This window comes from Talpa occidentalis, unplaced genomic scaffold, assembly GCF_014898055.3.
Source record: "Talpa occidentalis isolate TD23 unplaced genomic scaffold, MPIMG_talOcc4v2.1 talOcc4.15, whole genome shotgun sequence".
Classification (NCBI taxonomy): domain Eukaryota; kingdom Metazoa; phylum Chordata; class Mammalia; order Eulipotyphla; family Talpidae; genus Talpa; species Talpa occidentalis.
This window is the reverse complement of record NW_023601543.1, coordinates 12,631,832-12,654,416: the sequence shown is the minus strand read 5'-3', so window position 1 is coordinate 12,654,416 and position 22,585 is coordinate 12,631,832. Positions and strand designations below refer to the sequence as shown.

At 41.8% G+C, this 22,585-nt stretch overlaps 1 protein-coding gene across 4 annotated transcripts in view; it reads right to left on the bottom strand.

Moving 5' to 3' along the window:
• USP26 (ubiquitin specific peptidase 26) overlaps window positions 1-22,585 on the bottom strand; it is a 39,010-nt gene that overhangs the window by 8,028 nt on the left and 8,397 nt on the right. For 2 of the 4 annotated variants that reach the window (XR_005125430.2, XM_037511922.2), the window contains exons 1-3: window positions 13,065-13,134; window positions 5,723-5,786; window positions 3,730-3,818 (exon numbers count right to left, since the gene is read on the bottom strand). The gene's annotated coding sequence lies outside the window, so the exon portion shown is untranslated. Of the gene's footprint in view, window positions 1-3,729; window positions 3,819-5,722; window positions 5,787-13,064; window positions 13,135-22,585 lie in introns of those variants that run through there. The other 2 variants (XM_054695551.1, XM_037511923.2) reach the window with 1 other exon arrangement.

The window sequence follows — 22,585 nt, the reverse complement described above, 5'->3', positions numbered from 1 at the left end:
CTGAAGGTGTAGAGAAGGGAATGATTATAAATATGAACCAGAAAGGGTGAAATAGGGCAGAGGACAGAAACATGTTAAGGCCAAATCCCATGAAATATTAGGGGGTGGGACAGAAGCATCAGGGGAGCAGGAGTTCAGCTCTCATTTCAGTAGCTATAATTCTCCCTCCTGCTTCTAAGCAGCTGTCAACTGCTTGCAGACTTCCTTCTCCTATTCTCCTCCCACCTTCCTTTCTGCTCTTCTTTTCATTCTCACCCTGGCCCCAAAGCTGGAATTAACTAAATGGGAATGGGGGGTGGAGAGTGGAAGGCTAGGGGTATGTGGGCAGGGTTAGAGGCAGGCCTGATCAGATGGGGGAGGGAGACCGTCCCCTCTCTTTTTTCACCCTCCTAAGTCTGGGTTAAAGGTCAACACATCAAGAGGCACAGTGCCTCCAGAGCATTAGCAATTAAATCCTGTCATTATGTTGGGTCCCGGCTTCAGTGCACATGGCTTTTCAAAATGATTGGATCAGGGCAGACTCTGCTTCTTTCTCTGGCTTAAAGGTGCATTTCTGCACTCAGCAAATGTCCAAATCATTGTATAGCAGGGAAATGCCATTATTTTGCCTCTTGACATACACTGCACATAAATCTCTCCATAGGAGGCCCTGACCAAAATGGGGAGAATTCTCTAGACTAGCAAATTGTTCCCAGGAACTATTCAAGCTTTGAACCTTTTCTGAGAGACAGACTTGACAGAGCTTTTCTTGTTTTGTTTTTCATTCTTTTAAAATGATTATGTTAGTGCTATTAATAAGACATAGTTGATTAGGAAAACAGAATGCAGCTTATTTTCCCAAAGTTAAATATGATTTCATTAAGTAAGAGTGCTCTTTCATGAGAAAGTACACACTTGCTGCGCTGAAATCATGATAAATGAGGCTTTCTGGAAATTAATTCCTTTTCTCTTATAGCAACCCTCCTAGTATTTTGTAGCCCTCTCTGCTAAGTATTGCATTTATTTGCTTATTCACTCCCCAAAATGTTTGTGGAGACCTAGTCAACTATGGACATCGACTATGTACAAGATCCAAACGTGAAGCAGTAAGATATTCCTCACCCCTGACAGCATGGAAAACTAATATTCAAACAATGGCAGCACAAGGGCAAGCACATTAAGTAAAACTCCGTGTCACCTAAAAGCCCACTCGTTTCCTGCCATCTCAGCGTCTTGTAGCATTTCCTTGCTTCCTGGAATTTCCTAATAATCTCCCTCCTTTGGTCTCAGTCTAGCCTTCCTTTTAAGTGTCTGCGTATCCTTTCATCCTGAAGTTTGCCAGGCCTTATTTGTCCTGCCTCAGAAATCACAAAGCATTGGCGTTTCGTAAGACTGTCTCTTATTTTGTGCTGCCTTGTATTATTGCTCTTCATATGCCCCAAATACAAATTTAGTAGACACTGGAGAGCAATGAGTTTGGTTTGGGTCTGTGTGGAGTGACACTTTCCTCTGTCTGGAAAATCATGTCCCTGATGGTGAACAAGTAGGGGTCCTTTCAGGGTTGGGGCCAAAGATTTCTCACTTTCCTTAAGAAAACAGTGTCCACAGGAGGGGATTACACTAAGTGAAATAAATCTAAAGGAGAAAGATAAATACTGTATGATTTTGCTCCTTTGTGGCATATAGGAAAAAAAATAACCAACCAAATCAGACAAAAATAAACCTTAGACTCTGACAACAAAATGGCGGTTACCAGAGAGGGAGGAGCAGGAGAGAACAGGCTGGTGGAAGACGGTGACTGGACCCTCCGTGGCGGATGTGGTGTGAAATACGCAGTTGCTGAGGTGAGACACTGTGTACCTGAAACCTACCTACTCAGCTTTGTGAATTAATGTAGCCTCAATAAAAAGAAAACAGTGTCCAAAGGTTCAAAATAAGAACTGGCGGCAGGGCAGGCAGGGGTGAAATTAAATGGGCTGAAAATGTGACCGGAAAATGGCTACCGTTTTCTCTCCCCTGCTCCCCCCATCTGGGGACAGTCCCCTGGGCCACCTAACTCGGGGTTCTCCCTCCAGATTTGGTCCAGCAAATGAGGTTAAAGTAGTTCCTCCCTTAAGGTTTTGTCCTATGGATGTAATTGTGAAGTTACGTAAATCTTTTTCACAATCAGCATCTCTTACTTCTATATATAAGTTTTAAAGACACCTCACGAGACTTTTCCCTCCCTCTTGCCTGGCAATATTGGCAAAGGTGCAAAATCAGTAACAAGCAGCACATTATAAAAGAATTGCAAAATTCAAGGCAACATTCAAGGGGAAAAAAAGAATTGCTACACACGTGAAGAAAATCAGCAGTTACCAAAGATTATTTGAAGTGAGCCTATTCACTGGCAGCGAGCACTGTGGAATTCGACCTGCTTCTTTGTTCAAGGCAAGAGAGAGGTGGGGGGAGGATTGGGGAATTGTTTCCAAAAGAGAAGTGTGACTGCATATTTCTTGAGCAGCCAAAATGTGTTAAGTCCAACTCCATACATCAGGGGCGTGGGAGATCTGGGAATGAGGGAGGGGTAAACTACCTGGTGTCTGACTCAAATCGACAAGTCACGATGCAGAATGCGGTGGTCCCTACGACAGGGCAAGAGGAGGCAACCGTGAAAGCAACTTCGATTTTCCCCATTTGGAGAGGAAATGGTACAAGATTCGTAGTACTAAGTGAAGGATAACTGGACCACAATCTCAGGAAGCAACCATCCCAAAAAAAACTGTTGGCAAGAAAAAAAGTGACCCTGCAAGAAAGAGGCCCTGGAATTCTCTGCAGGAGATTAGGAAATAAGGGGGAAATCACAAGAGAAACTGGATCCCTTGGTACTTTGCTGTATAGCAACGTCCAATTCCCCCAAAACTTTTTTTTAAAGATTTTTTATGCATACAAGAACTGGGGTACTGGCAAGACATGTTGAGGGGGGGGTTAGAGGATTCACCAGAGACAGAGTGGGGAACAGAACAGGCAGATTGACCGAAGTACACTGCTGAGGGGAGCAGCGGGCGAGTCAGGAGTGGTCTGCTGCGCCATGTGGGTTTCTCTCTGGCTGGCTGGGGACCAAACTCGTGCTGCAGAGGCTGCAGATTGCTTCACAGTGCTGTGCTTAATCCCTTGAGCCACCAGGGAGGCCCTCCCCGCAAAACTTTAAGACTATCCTTTTAAGATCTAAATGGAGTAGATTCTGCTGCTCTGGCTCAATCAGGGATGTTTTGGCCTCACAGGACACAAGGGGGAGCTATAGCATTTTCGTTTCCATGGTAAGGAGGGCAGTCATTCAATGTATCTTCAGCTTGGTCCAGAATACATATGACACAGGTCTAGAAAGAGCTGTGAGGGAGCTTTACATAGACACTTTTTGAGAAAACGAACTTGAAAATAGATTCAATGCCAGAAGTACTGGAATGAAAATCCCTAACAGCGCCTTCAAAACATCCATCTCTCTTATCTGAAGGATCAGGTCCCTGAATAGGACAAACACAAACATTTCCTGAAATATCCTTAAGAATGTCTTCTCAAAACCTAAATCATACCTCTAACCCCTAAAAAGTGATTCTCCTACTTCCTTCCTACTTATGTGGTCCCTCATCTCTCATTCTGTACACCAGATCTCTGCTGCCATTTTTAAAAAAGCACAAGCTCATGCATGTATGAGAGAGAGAGAGAGAGAGCAAGAGAGAGCGCGCACGCTCTAAAATCAAAGAAACTCACAATCAGTGCTTCCACGTCCTTATCTGGAACTTTGCAGCTCCTGCTTCTGAGATGTCTCACTGATCACGGAGCTCTACTCTCAGCTCATTCTGGAAGAAAAAGAAACTCATAAAGCTGGAATAAGGAAATGAACAGCTGCTCTGGTCTTGCATCCTTGAAGAGAGTCTCTAAGACTCCAACAAACCACCTCAGTCCTCTTCTTTCCCTGATGACGTTTGAGGACTGCTAAAATGGTGGTCATCCCCCAAGTAAAGCTGGCTCCAAGTTCTGAGCTACGTTTGTTTAAAAGAGGCACACAGAAGGAAACACCTGACTGCAGAGGGCACAGGAGCCTTCAAAAACAGGGAGCGGAGCCGCATGCAACGACCTTGCTTCCATACATTCTGCACAGAACCCTGACAAAACCCGAATGTGTTTCCGTGCCCTGAATGAACTTTTAAAGAAGGGAAGCTGTGCGTAGGGTAAATGGTTTTCAGGCTTTTCTGCCCTCCTGCCATTTGTCACATTGTTACAAGTTGTGTTGTTTACTTCTGCGGGCCAGGAAAGCAGTATTGAGATATCTGCCAAGAGAAGCAGCAGCAGAAGAGAGAGGCAGGAGAGAGAAGGGGAGAAAGAAGCCCTGAGTGAAGACTTGCCGGAGGCTTGGAGGCCTCTTGGCCTCCTGGCCCCCCCCCCCCCCCCCCCGGTACCTCTGCCGTGTACCTGGTTGCTGCACTACATGTAAAAGCTCAATAAAAGCCCGAGAAAGCCTCCAAGGGCTTCAGGACTTTCCTTTACCCGGTCGGCTCGGATCATAGAGAACCAGCTCTGTGCCTTCCTGGCATTACACCGTGACTAGTAAGCAGTGGAGGTTAGCACCCTAGGTTAGCACTCCAGCGCTCTAAGCCTATAGTCCGTGATCAGGGCCTCCAGCTCACTGTTAATCCTTCATAATTCTGTCCATCGTTTCGTCTCTCAACCTAGTATCTCTCTCCTCTCAACTCCTGCTTCCTATCTCTGTGAACTTTGCAATACACACACCTGGAGACCAGCAGGACCTACATGTTCGCCCAATTCACACGTGCTGAGAACCAAAATTGTGTGTCTCAGACAGCCTACTCTTCTATTAACATGTGTATATGTCCCCCGATAGCCACTAACATGACTTTATGTTTGGAGACATTTGCCCAGGAACATGTAAATTGTAAACACCTTTATTGTTCATTCCAGCAAGTCTTTAAAAGGAGGCATCAAGTGACAATATAGGCCTAAGGACTTCTTGAAAAATCTTGCCGCCAAATTCCTGTTTTGCTATGCCCACCTCGTGATACTAGCTATTAGATCATGATCTTTACCCATTCCGAATCAAGCTGCACCCTCCCACTAGGAGACTTCAAAGTCTCGACATCCCAGCCTCTCCTTTCCTCTCCTAGAATGTTATTAGACTCTGTCAGCACCAAAGTTCTCCCTTACAGTGGTAAGCAACAAATTCAATTAGCTTTGTCTTGGCAACAGAGCACTCTGGTAATATTTTGGAGAGCCAATATTCAACATCCCACCCCCATAAATATTAAATCAGGTAATGCATGGGGTGAAATAATGGGTTAATTTGGCTTTGGCAGGCATAAGGTAAATACTTTAGGGCTGACTTTGAAGGGATTTGGATTTGATTGTTTTTATAGCCATATTTTTATGGATTTTACTTTTCCATGTCTGTGACTGGACACACCAGAGCACATGTGACAAGAGGCCACATACCCTAGAGCAGAGGCTAATTTAAAGCCAACACTAAAGTGAAACAATTGCTTTCTTTTCTTTAGAGTCTACTTGTTTCTGTTCAATAAGTAAAACACCTTTGGAATTTGGGGAACAACCTATGTTACTTTTCTCCGAGTTGCTGGTAACTGTGTAAGCTTCTGCTGGACTTACTACTCACCATAAAGGTATAGAGATAGAAAGAAGGAAAGAAAAATAGATTCCTGACAGCAGGTCGATCAATAATACATTGATTTACCTCAGTGCCTCCTGACGAAGGTCAGCATTCAGGAGAATTTTCTTGGGAACTTGCAATTTTCTCACTGAAAGAGACAATGTATCGTATTGGGCATCTCCTTCTGCAGTTATTTTCAGCAATTCCCAGTGCATTTTTTCATTTGTGCCCGGGGCTGACACATTTATCCATTTCCAAATACTGAGGCAGGTGTATTTCCCATACAGAATCATGAAATGGGTCCCACAAAAATAATGCCCAAGTTCCTCGTTTCCAAATGAGGGGGAAAAAAGCGCCCATGGATAAATGATTCTCTGGAGAGCACAACTTCCCTTATATTCCTTAAATATCAGTACATACGCTGTCCCGCTGTCCAAGCACATATCCTCACAAGACCAGAACTAAGATTCTGAACTGATTACCTGTGTGGTATTTTTTCAAGACTCAATGAGGATTTCCATTTGCATTTGCATCCATTTGGATGTGTGAAAACAGACTAAGCACATATCTAGAATGATCCAAGTTCCTTCTCAACTTAATGATAATTTAGGCTGATTACTCACTTCCATGTTGAGGGCTTGAAAAACATGCACAGAGACTGAGCCCGCCAGGGGATGGAAGGATATATCTCAAGGAATGCACTTGAGTGGACTGTTACCAAGCATTTGTTTTTCAGTGTTAATGTTTTTTTTTTTTTCATGATAAAAAGGGGGTTTCAAATGAAGACCCGCTACCCAAGGGAGAGGTTTGCTTTTCATACTAACTTTTACTTCTGTCTATAACCACAGGGTGATGAATGATTGCTAATTGAAGCAGCACAGGCAAACCCACTTAATTTATATTAAGAAATCAAGAATGATGGAAATAAACCAGATAATGTGCCTGTGTACTTTGTATACTTTTAGATAGATAATAAAACAATTAATTTAATATTTTCCATTTACTTTTTGTGGAATAGCACAGTTAAATAATGTTTATGAAGAAATTCAAGCGCATGGTATTCTTATCTCTTAATTCTAATATTTCCTGTTTTTCTCTTTACTGAATGCCTTTTTTTTCTTGTGTTCATCTATCATCCAAGGCTACTGCCTCAGCTTTAAACCAGGTGTTTCTATTTCTACTTAGCTATTACGTAGAATCTCAGTGATAACAGCCTATCTCCTCTTTGCTACTCCTACCAACATCTTAGCTTCTGCCCCTTTCTCTTTCAATGTAGCCCTTCTCCAGACCAGGATCTTAAAGCTTTTTAAAAGATATACATTCTGTGCCTCTAGCCACCTCAGAAGCAGGTGATTTTACCAAAGGTTTCTTAAAGGGGCAATGCCTTTTAGCCACCACAGAAAGCAAAACAGAATTAAAGCTAAAACAGATTTCCTCTTCCTCAACAGAATCCTTATCTACTCTTAACTGACTTCTTCAGGCACATTTAAGCCTTATTGTAAAGCGGCTCAACACATCACACAGGAAAACACCTCAGGTTACCCACAGCAGCATTTTCAGCCATTGATATACACTAGAGCGTAGAAGAATAAGAAAATTTAGGCCTAATTTCTTGAAAATAAGAAGCAGTATTAAGCACAAGACGGAAATATATGGAAAACCACACAAACTGTTTAAAAGAATCTTGATCTTAACATCATAAGAGTGGGTGCCTGGTCTCTACTTCACTACTAGCCAACTGTGTAAACTGGGAACTCACCCTCCCCTTCACTGACCCTCTCGTCTTCTAGTCCAGCACTGAGCAATAGAACTTTCTGGAAATGTACTAGGTCTGTGTGGTCTAACATGATGTCCACCAGCCCCAGGTGACTATTGAACATCCGAATGTGGCGAAAAATTGATGATCTCAGTTTTTCATTGTATGTAATTTTAATAACTACAAATGGCAATTAGCTACCATTTAAGACAGCACTGATCTATAAACTGAGGAGATTGCAGGCACAGCTTAACATGTTGTCAGTTCTGGAAACTACTTTGATATCTACTTCTATGTGGCACATACTGTAAGTTGACTGACCAAATGCCCCTCTACAACACCTCCCTACCCAACCCCCCACTTCCAGAGTATATTTGACCGCAGCAGGAGTTTAGTGCATCTGTTTACCTGATAAAGATATGCCTAGAAAGACCCTTTTTGCCATTCAATACTCTTTCCATTTTCACCAATTGAATGCAAATATGACAGCAAGAATAAGGAAGCCTTCCTGTCTCATGAGATAAGAAGATGAACACTGCAATAAAGAAGCCTTATTAATTCCAAGAGACATGAAGATGAAAGTATGAAGATGAAATATAACCACAATTGAAGAAGGAAAATATTTCTTAAGAGCATAGTTCCTTGAAGATGTCATTGAGCTACTGCAATAACCATCATATTTATTTAAGGTACTATAATTCTGCATTGTTACTTGCAATTGAAAACCCAGGTCTGCTGGATATAAAATACCATGAGTTTAAAGCCCAGAGTTTGGAAGAAGAAAAGCAGTATTAGATTGTTGAATTGGAAGGCTAACAAGTTCAGGATGGCAGAGGAAAATGAAAGAAGGCAAGAGCATTGATCCTTAATGATCTGGAGCTCCTATACCAGGAGTAGAAAAATAACTAAAATAATTAAATGCCTACTTGTTTAAGCCACTGGAGGTACCTTTCTATTAAACAGTTCCCTGGCTTTTTAACTTTCTCTTTTAGTCTGAAATAGTGGAATTTTGACAGTCAGTGATGAAATGATCAGAACAGATAACATTGTAGAAATGAGTGATCAGCAGCAATAAGGAATGGCTTTGAGCGAGTTGGAAGCACACTGCAGGAAGCTTACTGCCCCTCTGGGTGGAGTTTGGTTCCATGAGCCACTATGATACGGAGAACTAGTGAGTCCAAGGTGTGGTCCTAGAGATGGAGGATGATGAAAAAATGTTTTAGGACAGTCTGAGTTCAAAAGATATTGCAGAAGACAATATCTAGGGAGCTCAGGCAGCACACCTGGGTGGGATGGTCATGACATTCAGATCATAAATGCATCTAATTCCACATGTGTGACCGACAGATTCAGTGGGTGCCAATGGGTTTCAGAACCATTTGAAGAGCTGAATTTAAACGCAGGAAAGGGAGTCAATGTGTCTGAAACTACCAAAAGGTGCAAAAATGTAAAATTTTGTGTTCATTCCTGTTAAAGACTGCACATAACAAGTATCTGGGAAAGAAATCCCTCCACAACTGATCACTGGAAATATCAGTCTGATTGTCTTTACTCTACTACAGGCACACACAAAAGGTTAATAAAAGGTTTATTTACAAGGGAAAAGGAAATAAGGAAAATGTACAACTCAGGGAGAAAATAGGGAAATAAAGTCTTTAATGCGTCCTACCCGATCCAACGACCTGGAAACCCAAAGTCACTCTCAGAGCTGGCCGTACGCTGCGAGCTGGTGGAGAGCCAAAATGGGGGACCCCCCAAAGCCCAAGTGTCTGGCTTTATACCAACCTGGCTGCTTAACCCCACCCCCAGGTCCCAGCTACCTTCCCTTTGGTGGGGATGGGATTTGGAGTTCCCAGTGTCTTTGGCTTTGGCCTGGGGTAGGGGTGGAGTCCACAAAGCCTGTATGGAATCAGCTTTAGGACATCCTTTTCCCCCTAACAAAAGGGGGAGCCTGCCACGTGCCTTTCAGCTCCAGTGTGAGCGGAGAGGACTGGGACTAGAGTTAGTGCACCACTGTGGATGTTGTCAGTGGGCAGGCAAGCCGAGCACAGCCGGCCGATCAAAGCAACCCAGGACAAGTCAAAGACTGGTGCCAACGATGCACACATGCCACGTGAGAACAATGAGAACCCCTGAAGACAAAGCATCACTCCTTACAATACAGAAAAGGGGAGCACTGGTAGCCGGCTCCTCTTGCTGCATCCAGAGAGCCTTTCTGTGTCAGGGAAGGGGCATGACTTAGAGAAAGCAGCGCTAAGACATAGAAACAAAGAGAATATTCTATGTGAAACTAAGTGCACCACAGGCTTTCTCAGCAACATACCATAAATGTTATTTTCTAGGTTAAAAGTTATTGGAATGGGTTCTTTTTCTGACACTTGATTGAAAATGACTCCACTACTGTACAATGGAAAGTGACTCCACTAATATACCAGGTGTACAGTACTTGGTTCAGAATGAGTATGCGCAATAAGAAGACCCCCTGACATGGGTATGTTAAGAAAGCAGGATATCACCTATGACTATAGTATGCATGCATGTTGCTTTAAAAATATGCATAGAAAAACATCTGGAGAGCTAACACTTTCTGCTATTTATTATATAACATTCCAACTTGGGACAAGCAAAAAAGCAAGTGGAATTTATCTTTTCATGTGAAACGTGATGGGCCAGGTCAATGCTCTGGCAGTAAGTCCCGCCTCCCTCCACATGCCAGGGGGCCAGAGCAGGAACCTGAGACGGGTAAATGCACAAAGAAAAGGGCTTCCCTGTGCAGGGGTTAAAGTCTCAGTGCTATCAAGCTATCGGCAGCCACTGCAGCACGAGTTCAATCCTGGCCAGTGAGCTAACCTACAGTGTGCAGCAGACCTCTCCTCTCTCGCCTGCTGCTCCCCTCAGCAGTGGATTTCAGTAGACCCACCTGTTCTGCTCCCCACTCTGTCTCTGGTGAATCCTCTCACCCCCCCCCCACACCTCTGGCCTACACCCCAGCTCTTGTATGCATAAATAAATCTTTTTTAAAAAAATGCACAAGCATAAATAAGGGACCAGCAAAAAAACTAATTATAATAAAGTAAAAATCAAAATCAACAAGAACTATAAACCAGAGACACACTACAGGGGGGCGAAGGAGGGAGTAGGATCAAAACGGGGGGGGGGGAGAGTGGGAATTGTATGGGGACTACAAACAAGATGAAAATGCATACATTGTGCAAAAATGAAAAATGATGTAAAAATGTATAAAATAAAAAAAAAATAAGAAAAAGAATGCACAAGCAAAAGAGTCCTAGCTCCTGATGGAAAATAAAGAGTCCTTAACCTCACAGCCAAGTTTTTCAGATAAGGGAAGATTTAAGAATCTGAAGCCAAGAGTAGAACCTAAGCACAGAGCCTCCTCCGTCCCAGGGCACTCATTAAGTGAGGGGGAGCACCCCAGGGTGAGGCGCAGCACAAATGTCCAAGGTCCAAGGAGTCCGTAGGGTTGGAGAAGAGAGTTTGGGTGAAGAGCACTTCGTTATTTCAGTAACTAAAATTATTTCTGTAACTAAAATCTCCTGCATAAACTCCTCATTCTGATTTCTACTTGCTGGTGTAGAGAGTTTGGTCCTTTCCAGGGGCTACGCTTCCTAACATAAGGGCAAGAGGTTAACAGCCTTCCAGAAATTCAAAAGAAGTGACTCATTCAAGGTCCTCTAGCCAGCATTTAATTCTTTAACTACAGATGGGGCTGGCCAGGTGGGAGTGCCATTGGTCTCAGAGTGCCAATGGATTTTTTCCTACCCTCTTCCACTCACTTTACATTTTCCCTTCTGGGTTTTAACGATGCATACAGCACCGAGGCACCGTCATTTTCCGTACCTAAACTGAAACGGGTCCACATAATAGTTCTACAGCACAAGCATTCAAGTCACAATTGCTGTCTGGTTTGCCTCGAGCTGCCTTAATGGCCAACAGAAAATACTCCCAGAGACCTTTATAGGAAAGCAGAGAACTTCTTAACATAATAATAGCATCTTAACAATTCACTAGACTGCATTATGGGCTTAGCTGGTTTTAAGATTCTGTTCTTTTCCAAGCTTCTGGTGCACTTTTTTCTTCTCACTGCCCATAATGAACCTCTTTCTCTTAATTTATCAGTCACTCAAAATCTAAGTGACTTGAAAAATGAAGACCGTCTACTGGGATAAATTATTTGGTGTAATAATGCCTAACGATACAACCTAAATAATCATATCAAACCTTAGCCCACAAAATAACTGGTTCTTAGGTACTGTCATTGAACTGCAAGGTGGACAATAAAATTACAGGTGCTATTTATCAGTTAAAACATTTGCTGGACTCAGAAGACAAACACAGCAGCTGCTGTTTACATTCACATGGCTGAAACCCCAGCAAGAGATGATCCCGAAGTACAGGAGCTAGTTAGGGAGCTCAGGTACCAATTGATGGAGGCTTACAGCACAAAATTTGGGATGGAGGCTTCACGAGGCCAGAAAGTAGAGGGGGGAGGCAGGCTAGAAAGGGGTAGAAATGATTAACATAGTCATTAAACCGGCTATGGAGATGGAAATCCTTAGGGCTCAGGAACTCCGAAAGCGCTGACTGCTATAGAAATGGAGATTGTTGGTCCACAAAGGAATGAACCCCCAAAAGAACACTATAGAAAAACAACCACTGCTCTGGCAGAGTCCTTCTTATCCCAAGGCTGCGCGCCTAGGTCTTTGGGGGTGCCTCTTTTAGCAAATCTTTCCCTTTGAAAAGCAGCAGCAGCTCTCAGCCCACCTGTGTCTCTGCAGGTACCTCTCTGGCCCTTTTCTCCTTTTAAAATGCAGCCTTGGCCTGTTTGACTCCATGCAAATATCTTTTCCTTAGTAAACTGGCTGTTGGCCCCTGAAAGGGGAAACTGCTGGAACTTATCTCAGAAGTAGCCCAAAGACCCCCCCACTGAACCCCAACATCACATTTTAACAGCCACATTCTCATCTCAGCATCACCCCATCACTAATGAAATGCATCTGAAATTCTCAACAAGAACATGGTCATGAATACTTGAAATGAAAGAGCAAGCCTAAAGTTTCAATGATTGATTGCACAGCCAAGTTTGCATTTACTGAAAAGGCAGGGGGAGGGTGCGGGGAAAATACTGCTTTCACTGAGTTTTTAAGAGATGTGTGTAGCAGTTGGTGGGGTTGGGGCAAAGGGATATAATTAATTACACACAGCACTAGTTTCTTGATTGAATGGGGGGTACCCCAGCTCTCAGAATGTTGCCAGTGACAGATTGGGGCTGCACAGACGCGGCAATGGCCCTTGCAGTGCAAGTCATTACATTAGGTGTCAGGCCATGTAAATCACAAGCAAAGGATGCAAACTCCACCCTGCAATCGAGATTAGAGTCAGCCGCAGAGTTGAATTATTATGTGAAAAGCCTTTCTGCTACAAAAACACAGAGACAAGCCAAATTGCCCTTTAAACAATTGTAAATGCCAAACTTCCACACAGGGAAATTTTTTATCTGTTTTACTTGTAGCAAGACTCTAGCTACTGCCCCCACGGAGCCTCCCTGGCCAGAGTAAGGAGGATAGAGAGTGTCTTAGCTGGTTCAGGCTACCAGAACAAATACTAAAGACTGGGTGGCTTAAAAAAAAAAACTGAAACGTATTTTCTCACAGTTCACGAAGCGGATCTTGGCGTCTGGTGAGGTCTTTCTTCCAGGCTTGCAGATGGCCACCTTCCTGTGTCCTCACGTGACCTTTCCTGGAAATTCGATCCCTCTCCCCGCCCTCCTCTCTTCCCACGTTTCCCCTCCTTCCCCTGCGCCTCTCCTCACTCCTCCTCTGACCCCCAATCTTATCTGAATAGGACACCATCCTCTCGACCTTAGTGAAACCTAATTCCCGCCAAAAGGCCTATTGCCTGGTAGAGTCACACTAGGCTCTGAGGCTTCAACACAGGAATTTGCAGGCACAATGCAGTCAATCGCAGAGGTGATGCCCTTTGGGGCTTGTGAGCATTATTTTGTTCCAGTGACACCTGGTTCTCTCTCTATGGGAACAAACCACAGGATCTTATAAGCAAAAAAATGGGTGTAGCTTATCTATCAAAGCTGCTGTCCAAGCAGAAAAGAAACAATAAAATATTCAGTAGTATTTGGTACGAATTTTTTAAAAGCGTATGATTCCGATGACCCTTGGCAGCAGTAATTCAGGTGACAACACACTTGGGATCTCCTCCCCAAATATCTGATTCCAGCTGTATACCGTGCCCCCTCCCTCCGCCCCCGCCATTATTTACCTCTTCTCTCCCCAAATCCCGGTACCAATAAGGAAGTGTGGTGGCAATTGGTCTGAGTCTTTCTTCTCTTCCTGCCTAAACCTCTTGATAGTCACCTACACTCCTTTCTGATCCATGTGAATCTACGTTCTGAAAACAGGGAGCTGGAGATTCCTAGTAAAAGCCAAATAAGGGATTTCTCTTCTCCAGGAGCTAGACAAGCAGCCCAGTGATTCAGACACAGAGGTTTGGGATAGAAATGCAGCACCTGAAATTGCATGTACTCATGATGTTTGTCTCAGGTGAGTCATTCTTAATGTAAATTTAAAAAGTCATTCAAAATTTACTTTCTTTTTTTGCTGGGAGGACCCTGGTATAAGGCAGTTTAAGAAACATTAAGTATACATTGCTATTAGGATTGTTATCATTATATCCAATCTTTGTGCCTTGAAACTTACCACCAAGGTCCATTTTTCCTTAACTGAAAATACAAGACAAGTTGGTTTCAACCATCACAAATTTTGCCTCCATTCTTTTGAATGAGTATGTTAATGGGTATGTTAATTCAACAATGTTCCCGAGACTGGTGAGCCACAATCACAGGCCTGGCTAAGGCAAGCTCTTTGTCCCACTATTCACTGAAGCCATAACAGCCTGAGAGTGATCTCTAAACTCACAAGAACCCCAGCGAGTTCATCCTTTGCGTGCTCTTGTTCATCTGCACAGAAACCAGCACAATTCACTAAACTTCTAATCATTAATCATTTAGAAAATTTTGTTCTGAATAGACTGTAGTATCGAAAGTTTTAGATTTAATGTAATCTGATCAGCAGTGAAGGGTTCTCTTTCATTTCTGTTATTAGTAATGTGTTTCCTGTCTTTCATTATCATTTGATAAAAGGTAATCCTTGCCTAGAGGTTTATCAATTTTATCGCTTTTTTCAAATAACCAGATTTTAGTTTTGTTGATTTTCTCTATTATTTTCCTATTTTTAATTTCACTGATTTATCCTCCAATTTTTCTTGAGACTTTGATCCATATGATATTTAAAAATGTGTTGCTTAATCTCCAAATACTTTGGGACATTCCAGCTATCTTTTTGTTACTAAGTTTTAGTTTAATCTTAATGTGACCCAAGAACATACTTTATAAGACTCAAAACTTCTATTCTTTTAAATTTGTTTATGTGTTTTCTGTGACCCAGGGTGTGATATATGTTGGTGAATATTCCGTGGGAGTTTGAGAATATGTGCTCTGCTGTTTTATGAAGCAATCTATAAATGTCAATTAGTTCAAGTTGATTGATGGTGTTTTGCAGGTCAACTATGCCCTTACTGATTTTCTGCCTGCTTGATCTATCAATTAATGAAAGAAGAGTATTGAAGTTGCCCATTGCAATAGTAGAGTTGTCTATTTGTCCTGGAAGTTCTATTAGAATTAGCCTCACATATTTTAACACACTGTAGTTAGGTGCAAGAACATTAAGGTTTGTTATGTCTTCTGAGAGAATTAACTCCTTTTTAACATTATGCAATGCCCCCCTTTATCTCTAATTTTTTTTCCTTGTTCTAAAGTCTGCTTTGCCTGAAAATAATAGCTACTCCAGATATTTTTGGTTTAGTATATTTCTCCCTCTCTCTACTTATGAGCTACGTGAATATTGACATTTTAAGTGGGTTTCTCATAAACAAGACATAGCTGGTTCTTGCTGTTCACCCGCTGATGATCTATGTTTTTTTAACTGATCTATTTAGACCATTTATGTTTAAGGTGATTATTGATATAGACAGATTTATCTCTAATATGTTAGTAACCATTTTCTATTAATTTATCTTATTCTTTTGTTCCTTCCGGTCTAATTTATCTCCTTTTAGGATTCCATTTCATCTCTTACATGAGCAGTATTTCAAGAGAAAACTTAGTGATTCCCTTAGAGTTTACATACATACATACACACATTCACAGCTAATCTAATTTCACCTGTTTCATGGGTAGCATTGGTACCTTATACAGAGTAGTCCCAGGTTCATGCTCCCTTTCTTTACTATAATGAAGTCTCACTCATATAGTCTCACTTATCCAGATGCTATAATCACTTTACCTATTAAATTATTAAATTGAAAGATTTTATTTTATCTTCATTTTTTTCCCCAATACTTTTACCTTTTTATGTAGATATGATGTTCTACTTAAATCATTTTCCTTCTCCCTGAAGAACTTCTTTTACCCTTCCTTGCAGGGCAGGTTTCATAACCTTGCAGGGCAGGTTTCATAACAATACGAAACTAAAATATTTAGAAACTTCTCAGACTTATTTATAAAAGTTCTCTCAAGCATTGCACTGTGGCAGAAGATACGACAACAGGTCAAAAAATAAGAGCATGTGCTCTTGAGTCCAGTTGCCTGGGTTTGAATCCAAGCTCCAGTGGATGAGCAAGAAGTGAGACGTTTTAAGCTTTGGTTTCTATAACTTACATCTATGCAGTGACAATTAGCAGTCAACTCACCAGGTAGCGGTGAGAATCTAATACTGTTCACATGTTGGCTGAAAATACCAAGTATGCAACAAATACTAATTTTTTTTTTTTTTGGTGCTACTATTCACAGAACTAAAATCTAGGGGCTCCACTGATAATAGCCAACAACAAAATAATCCCACCATCCTAGATTCAGAGACTCCCCATGATCACCAGGACAGTGGCATCAAAAAACAGTCCATAAAGGGCCTCTGTGGTGGCGCAAGGGGTTAAGCACCGCACTATGAGCTATCCGCAGCCACTGCAGCACGAATTCCATCCCCGGGCAGGAAGCTACCCACATGGCGCAGCAGACCTCTCCTGTCTCACCAGCTGTTCCCCTCAGCAGTGCATTTCAGTCAGTCTGCCTCTTCTGTTCCCCACTCTGTCTCTGCTGAATCCTCTCACCCCCCATCTCTGGCCTGTACCCCAGCTCTTGTATACATAAATAAATCTTTTTTTAAAAAAAACCAGTCCATTAAGCCAATTCCTATAACTGTAACTTCTCTCTCTTGAAATCAAAGCTCTAGGATTGCCACTCTGAGTGCCATCAAGCCCCAAGAGCAAAGACTGCTTCATAAATGGGCCCAGGACATGGCTAAAGACTGGTCTCAAAAGAACCTTGTGGCACATTTGTTTGCTCGCTCTCTACTCCTCCTCTTTCTTAAAAGCATTGACAACAATCTCTAAGAGATTACTGAGAGGCAAAGAATGATCCAAGATGTAACACAGAAGACTCCTTTGAAAGTTCAGGAGTCCTAATAATTCCTGATACTACATTCTAATACTAATTCCTAATACTAATATTAGGAATACTAATACTAATAATTCCTAATACTAATACTGTACTACTAATACTATATACCTAATACTAATTCCTAATACTATATACTATTCCTGATACTATATTCCGTTTTATTGACATGCATCCTGTTCATGAGATTAGTGTTAACACAAAAGAATGACAACAGGGCCTCCCTGGTGGCGCAAGGGGTTAAGCACAGCCCTATGAAGCTGTCCCAGCTGTCCCACCCAGGCAGGGAGCTGCCCATATGGTGCAGCAGACCTCTCCTGACTTGCCCGCTGCTCCCTTCAGCAGTGTGTTTCAGTCAGTCTACCTGTTCTGCTCCCCATTCTGTCTCTGGTGGATCCTCTCACCCCCCCCCCACCTCTGGCCTTTACCCCAGTTCTTGTATGCATAAATAAATAAATCTTTCTTAAAAAAATGACAACAGGCCATTGCCAATTCTTTTCTGAGACCCAGAAATTCCCAAGGCCAAGATGTTGAAAGCTGAATGATAGAAAGGGGCATAAATCAAAATGGAATTCAATATTACAGTGAAATGGAGATTTGGCCTATGACAGGTTTGTGGGTGTTTTGTTTTGTTTTGTTTTGTTTGACAGGTTTGTGGTTTTATGCTTGCATTTTCTTGAAGAGTTTGAAGCACTCTTCTGCTATGACAAGAGACAGAGTAGGACACGGAAGTCCTAGTAATTCCTATGGCTGTATCATTCTGCTCTGTTGAAATGTATTCTGTTCATCAGACTAGTGTTAACACACAGAAATATGACAATATACCAGATAAAGATCTTGTTTTGAAATCAGACAAACATACATTATTCAACACAATATGAACATTTTTGCTTAAATGTTGTTTTTCTAATGGTAATGATTTCATAACTTACTTTTTTCCTGGATTATAAAAATAATGCTTCTTATAGTTGCTCTGAGTGCTTCAAAACATTATAGAGATCAGCAGTGCACTTACAACTAGAGTAAAAATTAATGATGTTTTAAAAGCTGTCAGGGCCTCCCTGGGGGTTGCAAGGGGTTAAGCACAGCACTGTGAAGCTATCTGCAGCCATTGCAGCACGAGTTCCATCCCTGGCGGCCAGGTTGCAACCCACATGGCGCAGCAGACCTCTCCTGACTTGCCCACTGCTCCCCTCAGTGTATTTCAGTACATCTGCCTGTTCTGTTCCCCACTCTGTTTCTTGTGAGTCCTCTCATCCCCCGCATCTCTGGCCTGTACCCCAGCACTTGTATGCATAAATAAATAAATCTTTAAAAATAAATAAATAATAGCTATATCAACTCATGTAAAGAATTCACTAAAAAATGTATAGAGGTATTAGTACAGATAAGTCATGCCCAAATCCTACGCAAACTAAATGTATCTTAACATGTTAGGATCATTTAAGATTCAAGATACAGTAAAAATAGGTAATTTTGGAGTTTTTCTAAATATTAAGCACAAGAAAAATTTGCTCTATTAGTAACCTTGACACATGTAAAAAGGAGACTGTAGGAGGAATTTATGAATCGATTGGTCAATTGGAGTCGATGGCTTCTCAAGTCCCCTGGAATGCCCCTCTGTGCTTCCTTTTTTTTAAGATTTATTTATTTATGCATACAAGAACTGGGCTGCTACAGAGGCTGCGGATAGCTTCATAGTGCTGTGCATAACATCTCTGCCACCGGTGCTTCTTAAACCCTGATATAGAGGTACATTCTTTGAAAGTCTGTCATGAAAGATCAAATAAGGCGGAATGAACAACAATGTGTGTTGAGGGTCTGATTTCCCTCAATCACTTCTAAGCATGACAGACAGACATCCACTCATCTGTCACTTTGAAAATTGCAATCTGTATGTGTTTTCACGGATTGTTAAGAATGGCGTGTGAAACTTTTGCCCCAATAAGAGTAGCTTATGTGAACTATTAATTGGGGGGAAAAGACAGAGGCTAAGAAACAATTTTTCAAAGAAATGGTGCCTTCTAATTCCAGATTCTGAGATCAAGTTTTAAGACCTGAAGCCTTCCCCCTTATCTCACAATCTTCCTTTGGCCATCTCAGGATAGTTAAGGCATTCAAAAAAAAAACACCATCCTTTTTCATTTATACACTGTCTGACAAAATGGATTCACTGTTCTGACAGAAGGATTTGGTTGATTACCAGGCAGGAGAAACTGGTAAGACTAAATATGCCAGTGATCTTGCAGCAAATAGGAGGCTTGATGCGTCTATCATCTGCAAAGTTTCCATTTAGCACAAAAGATAACATTACTGCAAGAAATTTCTCAGGAAATTCTGTGACAGGAGTTAACAGCAGAGATTAAATTAAGAAGTTTGGGGCCTCCCTGGTGGTGCAAAGGGTTAAGCACTATACTACGAAAAAATCCACAGCCACTACAGCACGAGTTTGATCCCCAGCCAGCCAGGGAGCTACCCACAGCCAGGGAGCTACCCACATGGTGCAGCAGACCTCTCCTGTCTTGCCCGCTGCTCCCTCAGCAGTGTCTTTCAGTCAGTCTGCCTGTTCTGTTCCCCACTCTGTCTCTGGTGAATCCTCTCACCCTCCCCCATCTCTGGCTTGTATCCCAGCTCTTGTGTGCATAAATAAATAAAACTTTTAAAACAAAAGAAAGAAGCTTGTTGATATATATTAAAGCAAAAACTATTTGGATTATCAAGGCAATATTTGGGGGGCATTCTACCAATTAATAATGAGCTCATTAGCAACTCATCTGAATACAGTGCTGACTGCAGAATTGTTAATTATCATTTTCTGGATTGAGAGACTCCTACATGAGTAACCTCACCCCGTTCTCCATTTGTTACTTGAGATTTTTTAAATGGCTTATTTAATGCATGACCTTGTGTTATTTTTGTTTTCTGAGATTCAACAGAAGTTATAGAAATCAGCTGTGGAACGAGTTCACAAAATAAATTCTTTTTTCAAAAAGATTTATGTGAGAGGGTGAGAGGATTCACCAAAGACAGAACTGGCAGACTGACTGAAATACACGGCTGAGGGGAGCAGCGGGTGAGACAGGAGAGGTCTGCTGCACCATGAGGGTAGCTCCCTGGCTGGGGATTGAACTTGTGCTGCAGTGGCTGCGGATAGCTTCATAGGTTGTGCCTTAACTCCTTGAGCCACCAGGGAGGCCCCCACAAAATAAATTCTATGCAAAGCCCAGGCATGGCACTGTGAAAGCCAACCTCACGATGTTTTGACAAATAGGAAAATCTGCGCTTAGTATCTTACGTTGCATAATGATATTCCAAGGCGAGAATGTACATTTTCATGAGAAATTAAGGGAGAGAACAGGAAAGAAAGGAGGATTACTCTTATTCTCTAATAATAAAATAACAAATAATAAATTTTATTTACTAGAGAATAAATGTGAAGACTCAAAATAATAATGACTTCTGTATCTACTATCACTGTAATTAGAGTGACAATTATGAGTGAGAAGTTTAAAAGGGATTATCAGGAACAGAACTTAGGAAAGACCCAAGGAATGAGGTTGGGGGAGTCCACTGTGGCCTAAAAAGAACGTCCCATGAATCACGAGTTTCACAACATCGAAAATGTGCTCCCCCAACATAGAGCAAAAGTCAGAGACAGATGTAAGAAGAAATATGTTACAGAGAATTGATCCAGAAGACCCAATATCTAACAAAAGATCCAAGAAAGATAGAGGAAAGAAAATAATGAAGCTTGAGCTCATGGCTTTGAAACTAGAATTCTATATCAAGTATGAATCAGTATGCTGTGAAGTTCCAATAAAGTTATTTTCAAATAGCAGTTCAGAAACTCTGCCTTCCACACACCTTTCTAAGGAATGTAATGGTTGATTCTAACAAAATAAGGTGATTATAAGAGTGAGAGGGTGTTAACAACATGATAATATAAAAGCGAGGACATCAGTGGCAGGAGAATGTAAAAGGAAAAAAGAAATGAAGGGAAGGAGAGAGTGTAAAATAAATGTTCTTGTCAAGTGCGAAGTTTTGATGCAGCAACAGATGGAGGTTGAAGCACAGTGGCTGAGGTTGCAGAGGTAACTACAGAGGTTAACAGTATTGTAAATTTCAGAGAAGGATGAGAAAAGATGAGAGTAGAATAAATGAGCTATCAAAGCAGAAGACAATGAATAACTTATAAAATTTTAAATAATTGTTTTTAAGATGGTCCGTATAGACAGGGAAATAACCGTAAATCACTGAAAACAGACATTGTGGGTGGGGGATAGAGAAACATGAGAGAAGGAAAGCTATTGATCTTCATCACAAAACCATCCATATGTTTTATTTTTTAAAAAGATTTATTTATTTATTTTTAAATACTATATATTTTTTAAAGATTTATTTGTTTGTTTGTCTGTTTGTTTATTTATTTATTTATTTATACAAGCACTGGGTACAGTCAGAAGCGCGGGAGGGTGAGAGAATTCACCAGAGCCAGAGCGGGGAACAGAACAGGCAGACCAACGAAATACACTGCTGAGGGGAGCAGCGGGAGCAGCAGGAGAGGTCTGCGCACCATGTGGGACCCTCGCCAGCAGTCAGGGATCAAACCGGTGCTACAGAGGCTGCGGGCAGCTTCGCAGCCCAGCGCTCAACTGCTGTGCCACCGGGGAGGCCCCCATCCATATGTTTTAAAGCATTTCTATTTTCTCCTTAAATTTATTTTAAATTAGAGAGCGTAAAGTCAACCTTCATGTGTTATCTGGCCTCCTCTCTGGCATGCTGGAAAATTCCAGGTCTAGCTATTCACTTGTGCTAAACCTGGATATCTTGGGCTCTCCCTCTTTAACCCCTAAGGACTCCAGGGAGCCTATTGACTCACCACACCCTCTGGGCCCCTGTATCTGCATTTTTCTCATGGGTCAGCAGGATAGGGTCTTGGAAGCAGTCCTGGCATGTCAAGAGTGTCTTTGTTACTCTAATAAAATTCTTTCCCTATAGCATTTAATTATTCTAATTTTCCAGCAGATCTGGTGTGTTTAATGTGACTTATATAAATTTCTCATATGAATGATAGAATGTTGATGGTCTGATTTATCTTGCAGACATATTCAAGCCAAGTCATTTTCTTAGAAAATTGTGTTTGGGTGGCATTTGATTATGATTGGCTGACATCTTTAAGCTTCCGGGTGAGTATAAAGATATTTTCAGTTTAACAGGTTTCATATGTCATTATGTGAATATTGATGAATTTAAACTTGTTAGGAGAAATCTCAAAATTTTTTTTAAAAGATTTATTTATTTTTATTTATTTGTATAAGCACTGGGAACAGTCAGAAGTGCAGGAGGGTGAGAGAATTCACCAGATCCAGAGCGGGGAGCAGAGCAGGCAGAAGGACCGAAGTACACTGCTGAGGGGAGCAGCGGGCGGCAGGAGAGGTCTGCGTGCCATGTGGGACCCTTCCTCGGTGGCCGGGGAGCAGCCGGGGATCGAACCCGGCATTGCAGAGCTGCGGCAGCTTCGCAACCCAGCACTCAACCGCTGCGCCACGAGGGAGGCCCGAAATCTCAAAATTAATGAACTTATTTGGACATCCTGATACAAGCTTGAAGCCTCAGTTATAGAAACCTTGAGTATAAAATTTAGATT